Raw genomic sequence first — 11,462 nt, forward strand, 5'->3', positions numbered from 1 at the left:
CTCCAAGGTCCCTTTCAACATTATTATTTTTACTATTACTATTATTATGGATCATCGCACAGTCAGCCAGATGTTCAGACTGGATTTGGCATTTTGTCTACCTATCGAGTCCTTACCCAGGACCTGGGATAGGCAGATGTGGATGTTTAATGGTATTACAGATATCGTTGCAGGATGGAAGCAGTTCCTAGTAAGGCCAACTTTTGCAATTGACTAATAGCGAATTTGTCAATGCCAGTGGTGTTCAAGTAGTGCTCCATAGGTTCACCACCACTGGAATATGGTCTCTTGGTTGAGCAGGGGGTTGGACTAGATGATCTCCAAGGTTCTTTCCAACTCTGTTATTCTGTTAGGTAAATCATGCTGTTGTTAAGCAAATCCAGCTCCCTTCTTTCACATTGCTTGTTGAAAGCCAGCTGGAAACCTCATGACCTCAGGAGACTGCAAGTCTCGTAAAGAGTCATGGTGGCACAGTAGTTAGAAAGCAGTACTGCAGGCTAACTCTACTCACACTGCCAGGAGTTAGATTCCTTTGATTCTGACTGGCTCAAGGTTGACCCATCTTTCCATCCTTCCGAGGTTGGTAAAATGAGGACCCAGACTGTTGGGGGCAAAATGCTGACTCTTTAAACCACTTAGAGAGGGCTGTAGAGCACTATGAAGAGCTATATAAGTCTAAGTGCAGTTGTCATATTGATTGAAATGGGAGCTCTTGGTGCAATGACACAAGCTGCCAAACATTAGGCATTTTAAACTTACTGGACTTGGCACCATTGATTTCGCAAAACCTAACTAGAGTGAAATCACTGGTTCATTACACTGTCATATTCGTTTTTAGTGTTTCTCAACCTTGACATTGCTGGCTGTGGAATTCTGGGAGTTGAAGTCCACATGCCTTAAAATTGTCAAGGTTGAGAAACACTGGAACTTTAGAAGAAGAGGAAGAGAAAAAGGAGAAGGGGTCTATTTTAATAACTGACAGTTGTCATGCCTGCAAATCCCTCCTTTCAGATAGCAAGATTTACAAAATGTCTTTTTGTCCTGTGACTCATCAAAGGTTTGCTGTCCCTTGAATGCATTTCAGTGTGAGCCCACCTATTGCAGCTACAGTCTTCTAGGCAAGCAGATAAACTCTGGAAGTGTCAAAGGACCAATCATCACAATCCCCACCCATCATCACCCACATAAAATCAAATCAAAAGAAGGTGGTTGTGATGAGCGAGTTCCTTCTGCTTTTGCTAGCCTGAGCAGAAAACCTCCTGCATCTCTTCTAAGAAAGAAGTTGATTTTTCTAGACACTCCAGTCTTAAGAATTTAACAATGAAGGCCACTTTGCTTCTTGGCACCATTCTCTTGATGAGCCTGGTCATGGCTAATGACCAAGGTAAATCTTCATCTGAAGATAAAGGTAAATCTTCACCTGAAAATACAGGTAAATCTTTACCTGAAAGTAAAGCAGCTGAATCGGTGAGTCAAATTAGCATCTGCTTTTTTCAAACAGCATGGTTTTATTTATTTATTTATTCCTTTTTCACTATACAAAAATAAAAATAAAAATGCATTTTTCCCTTAACAGGTACTGTGTTATACATCTCATATATATTATTTACAATTATTTACATTAGTAATCATGTCTTTTTGTTTCTCTGTTCTAGCCAATCATAACATTTGTTCTATATTTCATAGAATTCTGTTGCCTCCTTGTCTTTTAATTCTAGCGTAAGTTTGTTCATTTCCGCGCATTCTAGTATTTTATTTATAATCATATTATTTGTAGGTATGTTTTCACCCTTCCAACATTGGGCATATACTATGCGGGCTGCTGTCAAACAGCAGGGTTTTATTGAAGTATGTGTTTGTGAACTGGGTACAGGCTTTCAATAAGGGATGTATTTCTTAGACATTCTACTAAACGTGGAAGAACTCATTTCTAAGTAATAATCCATAAGACCTTTATAGTTTATGCCTCATAATTGGCATTAGTGGGTTTCTACTAATAATGAAAATTCCCTAAATTTGCTGATTTGCTGATAAAAATTGTATAGGAATGTAATTTCTACTAATAATGAAAATTCCCTAAATTTGCTGATTTGCTGATAAAAATTGTATAGGAATGTAATTAAAAGGGCATGTACTTCAAAACTGATTTTAAAGAACAGCATCCAAATTATTCATAACCCCAAGCAGCATTTCCAGCACATGCCATGTTGTGGTTTGTACTGACAGAACTGTATTTTTATTTAAGACTAGGTAGATGAGAGAGAGGGGGGGGGGGAGAGAGAGAGAGAGAGAGAGAGAGAGAGAGAGAGAGAGAAATAGATGGACAGACGGACAGAAAGATGATACCAACCTGTCTACCATTCTATTGAGATTGCTAGTTGGCCATTGAAAACTCCTTCTACTTCTGTTTCTTTCAGGGGGAAAAAACTATTCAAAGTTTGTAGATGAGGTAGTGTAATCTCCTGAAGCACATTATAAATGAGGTGATTTGTCAAAGATAATTACCACAGTCAACTGAAAAAAATGGCACAACTTCATTCCAGTTTCCAGAGGGATTCCTATTAAAATTTCTGCAAATGCATCAAATTGTATTCTCCCATTTGGACTGTTCCCTTCTTTCTTGCCCAACTTTTCTGCTTCTCTTTCCTCTTTTCTATGTCTGTCCTCCATGGGCTGTTTAGAGCAGGGGTCCCCAACCCCCAGTCTGTGGATCAGCATCGGGCTGCAACATGCCAGGCTGTGCAAATAAGTGAAGCAGGCAGCACATGAAACCATGCCCCCTCCAGTCCACAGAAAAATCTCTCTCCACGGAACCGATCCCTGGTGTCCAAAAGGTTGGGGGCCACTGGTTTAGAGCATCCTTTCTAGTGGGTTTTTACAAGCAGACTATACCTATCAAGGCTTCCCAAATTGGGTCGCAGAAATCTACTACAATAGGGGTTATTTTCCTCTAGTTCTTTGCTGCCATATAGTGATCATTCCAATAGTTGGAGGCTTAGTCTAGTCCAGGGGTAGGCAACCTTGGCTCTTTTATGACTCGTGGACTTCAACTCCCAGAATTCCTGAGCCAGCTATGCTGAGGGGAAAGGGAGAGGTTTCCATGCTGAGGCATGCTGGCTCAGGAATTCTGGGAGTTGAAGTCCACGAGTCATAAAAGAGTCAAGGTTGCCTACCCCTGGTCTACATGGTGCATGGATTTTACATATCTCCTCCTCTGATCCTAGGCAGTCATGCTGAGGGGAAAGGGAGAGGTTTCCATGCTGAGCCATGCTGGCTCAGGAATTCTGGGATTGAAGTCCATGAGTCATAAAAGAGCCAAGGTTGCCTACCCTGGGTCTAGTCAAGTACTTGGCAATTATTTTAACTTTACCGAGCACAAATTCAGCTATCTAGGGCTGTTTCATATCCCTTTCAAGATAAAGCATTGAGCATATGTGCCCTATCATTTTAGTGCTTCATGTAATATTCCGGATTTTATAAATTCCAGTGCTGGCCCTTCGGGGGTCAACCTTTGGTTAAAATAATGTGTGCAATATGGACTAAGACACGTTGGGATTCGCTAACCAGGTTTCTTCCTCTTTTCTGTTTTAACATATCTCATAAAAATAGCATGCATCTTGCCTTGTATTCAGTCTGCCCAAACTTATACAGTTCCTTTTCTGCACATGTATTTATGTAGAATACATACACCACTTATCACAGAACTCTGGACGGCTACCCAACCCATGATGACTTCCTCAGTCTGCGCTGCTTATAAAGGAATATTTATCATTATCCTAACCAACTTTTAAAGCAGACTCCTTTGGATCCAAATCATACTCTGACAACATTATAACAGGCTGTTTCCAGAGATGGTCATACTTTAAAAGTTAGAAAGTGTTCCTGCTCGGCTGACTACAGCTAAATCAGTGGTGGGATTCAAATATGTGAACAACTGGTTCTCTGTGTGGATGCCACTTCTGGAAGTCCATTCTGGGCCTGGGCAACAAAAAATTAGCTACCGGTTCTGCCAAACTGGTGTGAACTGGCTGAATCCCACCACTGAGCTAAATTTTAGGAAACTCATCCTGACTCAAAATTAATTTCTTATAGAAACCCAAACAAAATTTCCTTCCAGTGCACTATTTTTCTAGCAATTAAATGCAGCATCTTGGAAATACAGCACACACCAGAAATCTCTATGTCTTCATAAATATTTTCTCTAAACAATGTGCTGTGGTCTTTAAAAAAAATTCACATTGGCTGCCTTTTTGTAAAACATAGCCAAACAAACTACTTTATGGCTTAAGGTAGTGGCTGCAATGAGATCATTTGGGTTTGGTTCAGCTGTAGTAATTTCTAAAATATGAATTCTGGTTTACTGTGTACTTATTTACAACCCTAAGAATGCAGAAGGAAGATGGGGTATTCATGAGCAGTAAACTGAAAAGGGTCTATTTCCTATTATTTTAGACACAATGTGATTTGCTTTTCACTTTTGGAGAGGAACAAAAATTTGATGCAAGCCCCCATTGTCCTCATTAACTTTCAAATCCCCTGGATTAACCCACTAGAGAAAACACTCATTTCCTCACAGTGTTAAGAATTTATTCAATATCACTCATTTGGCCTCAATCTGCGACTGCTTCAGTTTTATTCTAAATGTTCAAGATTCATTGTATACAATTTTTTAAAAATTATCTTGATACACATTGCAACTACAGACATTTTAAAAATTATTTAATCTGGTTTCTATTCCATTCCATTCTTCTATTTTATATCTGTTAAGGAGTGGGTACACGTACACATTTTTTTTCCTTCTTTCAGTGTTTCCCAAACTTGACTATTTTAAGGCATGTGGACTTCAACTCCCAGAAGTCCACATGCCTTAAAATTGTCAAGTTTGGGAAACACTGCCTTATTTGGTTATGCCCATTTCTCAAGCTCTTTGGACAAGTCCCTTTCTTGACAAGGGTTTTCAAAAGTGGTTCCTGGGGCTGAGGAAATATGACTGGTTCAAGGTCATCCACTGCCCTTATGCCCAAGGCTCACCATCTTCTAGCCCAATGGTTCTCAACCTTTTTAATGCCTCGACCCCCAACCGGTCGTAAGTCGAGGACTACTCAACTGGTGCAGCACTGTTGGCAGAATGGGACTTTTGGCGGGCTCAGCAGGGCAGAGACAGCCTGGACAATTCCTATTGGCTTTTGAAAGCCAATAGAATTAGACTCTATTCAAGAGAGTCTATTCTATTGGCTTTTAAAAGCCAATAGAATAAAAGGGAGTAGCACAGCTAAGGAAAAGGGGGGGGGGAAAATGGCAGACTGCGCTGTTTGGCGACCCCAAATGGGGTCCCGACCCACAGGTTGAGAACCACTGTTCTAGCCTGATACTTTCATTATTATTCCAAACTGGTTTGCCACACATTCTTCATATAATTTCATTAAATTAAATTTCAGGTGGAAGGCTAATTTGATAAACAGGCAGGCTTCACGTGCTTTGTGTTTCATTCACTGTGATTTTATTTTAGCCCTTCGAGGTTATTTTAATCCCATTAAAGGAAAGACAGAGATAGGAACACATTAGAGCATTAAAGGCTTTGGAGAATTCTGTGTAAGGTGAAAAGTTTTTATTCTCTGCCCTGTCTGATAGCAGTGTTCTAATATTTGGGGGGGCTGCCATAAAGAAGAGGGGGGGGGCAGCAACCTATTTTCCAAAGCATCTGAAGGCAAGACAAGAAACAATGGATGGAAACTAGCCAAGGCAAGAAGCAATCTAGAACTAAGGAGAAATTTCCTGACAGGTAGAACAATTAACCAGTGGAAAGGCTTGCCTTCAGAAATTGTGGGTGCTCCATCATTGGAGGAGATATTCCAGAAGAGACTGGACAGCCATCTGTCTGGAATGGTATAGGGTCTCCTGCTTGAGCAGGGGGCTGAACTAGAAGACCTGCAAGGACCTTCCAACTTTGTTATTCTGTCTTATTATATTGGCAGCTATGCTATATTAAAGTAAAAAATAAATGCCCAATTATTTCTCAAAACACGATGTTTTGATAACAAACTTTCAAACTTATAGAAGGACAACTGAAGACAGTTTTGCAGCCGTTGGTGCCGCAGTTTTTTTTTTTTTTTTAGGTTGCACCATTAGGCACTGTAGACTCAGGCACCCAGCTGCCCTATTCTTTCACCACTTCAATTTTCAACTTAAACAGATAGATGCAAGGCATGTCAGCTCCCTCTTTATATTATTTCATTTAAAATTGTGAAAGATTCTCTGTTCCCTTCTGCAACAAACACATCCATTTCCCATTTATTTTTCATTTGGCTTTTCTCAGATTATTTACCTGTTTATATCTAAAAGCATGATGATTATTGCATTATGGATCTTATATCATAGAATAGTTTCCATAGAATTATCTTTATTAAGATTACTCCTCATGCACAAGGTCATTGCAATCTTCTCTTGATATGCCTCGGCTATTGTAAGACAACCAAAGATTGCTTATCTGTTAGGAATAATTTATTTTGGAACAACGATTTTACACTGATGTGTATTATTTCCACCTTTTTTATAAGTTACCTGGATTGTTTAATAAAAAGATTTAAGCATTAAAGATTACAAACCGTGATAGGCAATATCTAAGAATACCCAATCCACATCTACATACATGCTCTCTGAATCATAGGCACAGTTGTCTGTTCTGAGCTCAGTTACTTTTGTGAGCATTTGGGTCAAAAAAAGATCTTTATACAAATCTTTTTTTAAAATAAGAGATATATCTTTAAATGATTCAAATGTTTTCAGTTGCTTAATTTTCCTTTAGAATCAGCTAAACACAGCAGCCCTGATTAGAATTGTTTTTTTTTTTCTTTTTTGTACAAGCAGATGTGTTTATTGGGTTTTTCAAAAAGCCCAACAGATCATTTGGTATTAGGATAGCAGAAGCAAATGCCATTGCTGTTATTGCTAGGATAAAAATTAGAAAGTCAATATCTTGCAGTATCTAATTTACAGTACAGTATCAGGATTAGCACGGTTCCATTGTATTCTGCCCCCCCAAAAAATGGGAAGGAAGGAATAGGTGCAGACCAGCTTTCCTTGAGATTTGATCTTCCAGACCTACTAAATTTTACTAACATGACCAAAACGTTACTATTTTGCAAGTTAAATCTAATCAATGCAGCGTTCTCCGATGTTGGCAAAGCGTGGCATGATAATGGAGCAGTTACTTCTGTACAAATTAACCAATTCATAGCCCAAAAGGAGACATTTGTAAGGTTTTAAATCCTAGCTGTCTGTTGCCTTACACCAAATGTTGCCTATTTTTTTTAAAAAAATCATCATCATCATTATTATATTTATGTTCCACTGGGTTATTGCCAGCCTTATGAGGTACATTAGGCTGAATCTAAACCCAATCACTACAGAAGAGATCAATCTAAGATTTTCTAAGTATCTGACTGATGAATGTGGAACACCTATCCTCTAACACTTGAACTGAATCCAAATCTAAAACTTCCAAGCATTAAAAATCATATATATGCTCCCAACAAGGATTATATAATCTACTGTATTAAAGTTTGGCCAACTTTTTTAGAATTCAGGTACAATCGTGCAACCTTCCACTACCTCTAGATCAGCGGTTCTCAACCTATGGGTCGCGACCCCATTTGGGGTCGATCAACCATTTCACGGGGGTCGCCAAGCAAGGCTGTCCGCCATTTTTTTCCCCTTTTCCAGCGGGTGCCTTACACCCCTTGGGCTGGGCCAGCTGGTGGCCCAACTAGTGGTCGGCCTGCTCCGTCTCTGCCACTTGCCAGCTACGCCTTGGCCGGCGCAGGGGGCGGCACCACGCATGCGCAGCGCTCCCGGGCAGGGAAAATCTTCAACTTACGACCGGTTGGGTAGTCCTCAACTTATGATCGGTTTAGTCCTCGACTTATGACCGGTTGGGGGTCGCGGCATTAAAAAGGTTGAGAACCACTGCTCTAGATACCTCTTGCTCTCTCAAAATCTCATTGATTTCAGCATGGTTAGAGATTTCAGCATTTCTTTTTCATTCGAGAATTATATTTTAACATTTTAGAGAACGTCTGTTCAAATTAATTCACAGTTTGAATCGAAATAATTCTACAATCCAGGGTTTGGAGTAACATTTGTTTGCTTGGAGATATGTGCCTTAAAACATTGCTTCCAGCTATTTCTGCATTTCCTTTTCTGTGCACTAAAATGAGATGCAGGAGCAGATGCTCTTTTCCAAGAACAGGAAACCATAATTTTTTAAGCACAACTAACAGATTTCTTCAAGTTCTAATTTGACAGTTGCAAAAGTTGCACTGGTTTAACTGATAAATTAAGAAACTGGTGCATGGGCCAGGAGAGGGGGGAGCAGGGAAATGAGGCATTATTAAGGTATAAACAGAAATGAAATACAATGAGACAATGTTAGGGGGTTTGTGGAAGAGCAAGCAATGGAGAAAATGGGGAAAATTGATGGCTTAAGCAGGCATTCCTTCTGCGGCTTTTTCACTGTAAAAAAAACTTCTTCCCAAAGGAATCATGTATATTTTCAGATGCCAGTTAAGATTCATGGAGCCATTTGCCCCAGGATGAGAATGATACACAACAATCTGCCTTTTCTACAATTTTTCGATGCATCCAGCTGCTTTGAAGATCTTTATGCAATTTCAAGATTGGAGAGTCTGAAGTGCAGGGGGTTTTGAAGCTAAAATGCACTTAGATGTTCTTTTTCAGACTTTACTTAAAATGCACAATGAGCTCTGAGCTGACTGGCACACGCCTTTCCTCTCTGTGGTTTAGATCCATCTGTCCTGCAGTCAATGGCCACCTAGACCTTTAACCTTAATGGAGTGGATGGATTAAAGGGAACGCTTAAAAGTATCCTTTCCATATACAGTGGTACCTCGGTACTCTTGCTTATTTGTTTGGGGATCAGTACCAAACACTTTTTTCCCATAAGGAATAATGTAATGAGTCACAAGGCAGCCGACACTGACAAGTTCTAGCTTGTGCATTGAGTATCAAACAAATGATGAGTACCGGGACAAATTTTCCATGTCAAAATGCATTAAATATCAAATTTGATGAGTCGAGTACCAAGGTACCACTGTATTTCCTATTAAAAATTCTTTACTGATTTTTTTATGCCTTTGCTTCTGTAATCATATTAGACTATTATAGTTACTGCTGGGAGGGGAGGAGGAACAGATGTTAACAATATTTAGGAATAAATGTCCCATGTTCTTCTATTGTGCATATGTTACCGTAAATGCCGGCGTATAAGGCGACTTCCGCGAGTGCTGAAATCGGCGCCAAAGACGGGGGTCGTCTTATACGCCGAGTCATCTTATACGCCAGAAATACTGGTAGTTTCCGGCGTATAAGACAACGTTCTAGGAATACGGCCCGGCTATAAAGACGGGGGTCATCTTATACGCCAGGTCGCCTTGTACGCCGGCATTTACGGTATTTCATTTTTATTTTATTTTTTAAAATTTACATGCCACCTATCTAACTATCCAAAGCGATTCTGAATGGTCCAGAGATCTACCTCTCTACCCTGGAGGGATAAATAGATGTCAAAATCGCGTGTGTATACAGGACAAACATATGTTCCAGCTCTGTGAATGGGAGCACGTGTCAATGAATAAAATAAATAGGGTTTGTGGACACCCTAGTTCACAGGTCGGCAACCTGCGGCTCCGGAGCCACATGTGGCTCTTTGAGCCTTCCCCTGCGGCTCCCAGCCTCCTCTGCCATTTGCAGAGAGAGACAGAGATAGAGAGATGTTCTTGCACTTCCATGCTTCTCTCTCTCTCTCTCTCTCTCTCTCTCTCTCTCTCTCTCTCTCTCTCTCTCTCTCTTTCTCTCTCTCTGTGTGTGTGTGTGTGTGTGTGTGTGTGTGTGTGTGTGTGTGTAAAAAAAAGAGTGGACTCACAGTGTTGTCTGAGGAGCTGAAAAGCTTACTGGGCGGAGCTCCTCCCTTTGCTGCGTCTCTGCAGGAAGCAGGAAACAGGAAGGGCAGGAGAGAGCTAGCTAGCCCAGCTAGGCTGACTTAGGAATTCTGGGAGTTGAAGTCCATGAGTCATAAAAGAGACGAGGTTGCCTACCCCTGAGTTTGTTGGAGAACAGTTTGAAGCCAGCTTGCCAGGTAAGGAGAAGATCGGAGAGAGGGAGATACACACACACACACACACACACACACACACACACACACACAAAAATAATAAAGGTAAAAAAGGATATATGCAATGTTAGCTTCATTTTAGATATCAAAAGGGTTTTGTGGCTCCCAGTGTTTTGTTTTTGGTGCGAAACGGGTCCAAGTGGCTCTTTGAGTGTTTTGGGTTGCCTACCCCTGCCCTAGTTGATCCAATATAAAATACCTTTCTCAATTTCTATTTCAGGGGTCAAAAGCACCTACTGGTCCTCCGTCTGCTGGCATAATGGTGTCTAAGGGTCCAGTTTTCTTTTTGCTGCCACTTATGTGGATGGTGGTCCATCTTCTTCACATGTAATGAACCCGAAGCTTCACTTTTCGGGAGAACATAAAGGTCCATCAGTTCTACCCAAGTTTAAGGAAGGGAGTTCCTTTCCATCGCTAACCGCTTAATAATCCAGCTGGTATCCTGCTCTTGCTGCAATTAGTCCATCATGTTGGACTATCCATGATTTCATTGCTTTAGCCAATTAAACAGGAAAATGAAAAGAAAGCCAGGAAAATGTCTGATGTCAGTCCTAAAGTGCATGCATTTGTATGCAGTGTTATATATGACTGTCATTGTTCAGAGGAAATCTGTGGAAGAAGAGTTATGAAATATCTCAGATGCATCTTCTGTGGCCTGAGAGATAATCCAGATCCTACTTTCCTACAAAAGACACAAGATTCTTTTGCAGAGGCTGTCTTGGAATGGACATAAGCCACATACGCAGATACGGCAATCATGCCTCACCCATTATGGTGTCCCATCCTACTGATACTCTTTTTATATTTGGTCTCCCAAGCAACTATGATGTTACCTCTGGAGAAATGTTTACATCTTTTTCTGTGAATCTGCCTTGTGAGAATCCTTCTCTTGTCTCAAAGAAAGAAGGAACTCCTCTATCCAGGAGGCTTCATCTTCATCTTCAGCATTTCAAGACCAGAATACCAGTATTTGTGCAGTAAAGCAACATCTAGCGTGGTGGATCCACCAGATCATCCTTTTTTGAACAGGACAGGAGAGGACAATTGTTCATCAGATTGGAAGTAACCAAACTGCCAGAATGTCATTGATTGTAATTGCATCTACGTTTATGTGAAATGTAATCAAAATTTTTGCATTTGCTCCTTTGCAGAAAACAGCCCAAAGTGAAAATACTGATGCAAGATAAAAATTTGGTTTATAAATTGGTTGCTGTTACCTTCTGTAATATATGTGCAGATTGATTCAAATAAAAGCTTCTTGCTAGCTGGCAAA

At 40.4% G+C, this 11,462-nt stretch overlaps 1 long non-coding RNA gene across 1 annotated transcript; it reads left to right on the forward strand.

Moving 5' to 3' along the window:
• Positions 1-1,165: 1,165 nt before the first annotated feature.
• LOC120304075 lies at positions 1,166-11,462 on the forward strand. Its single transcript, XR_005555604.1, has 2 exons — positions 1,166-1,467; positions 10,410-11,462. It is a non-coding gene; the product is annotated as an uncharacterized LOC120304075 (long non-coding RNA).

Source organism: Crotalus tigris, unplaced genomic scaffold (assembly GCF_016545835.1).
Source record: "Crotalus tigris isolate CLP2741 ecotype Arizona unplaced genomic scaffold, ASM1654583v1 scf7180000017628.32516253702:7417878, whole genome shotgun sequence".
NCBI classification, from domain to species: Eukaryota; Metazoa; Chordata; class Lepidosauria; order Squamata; family Viperidae; genus Crotalus; species Crotalus tigris.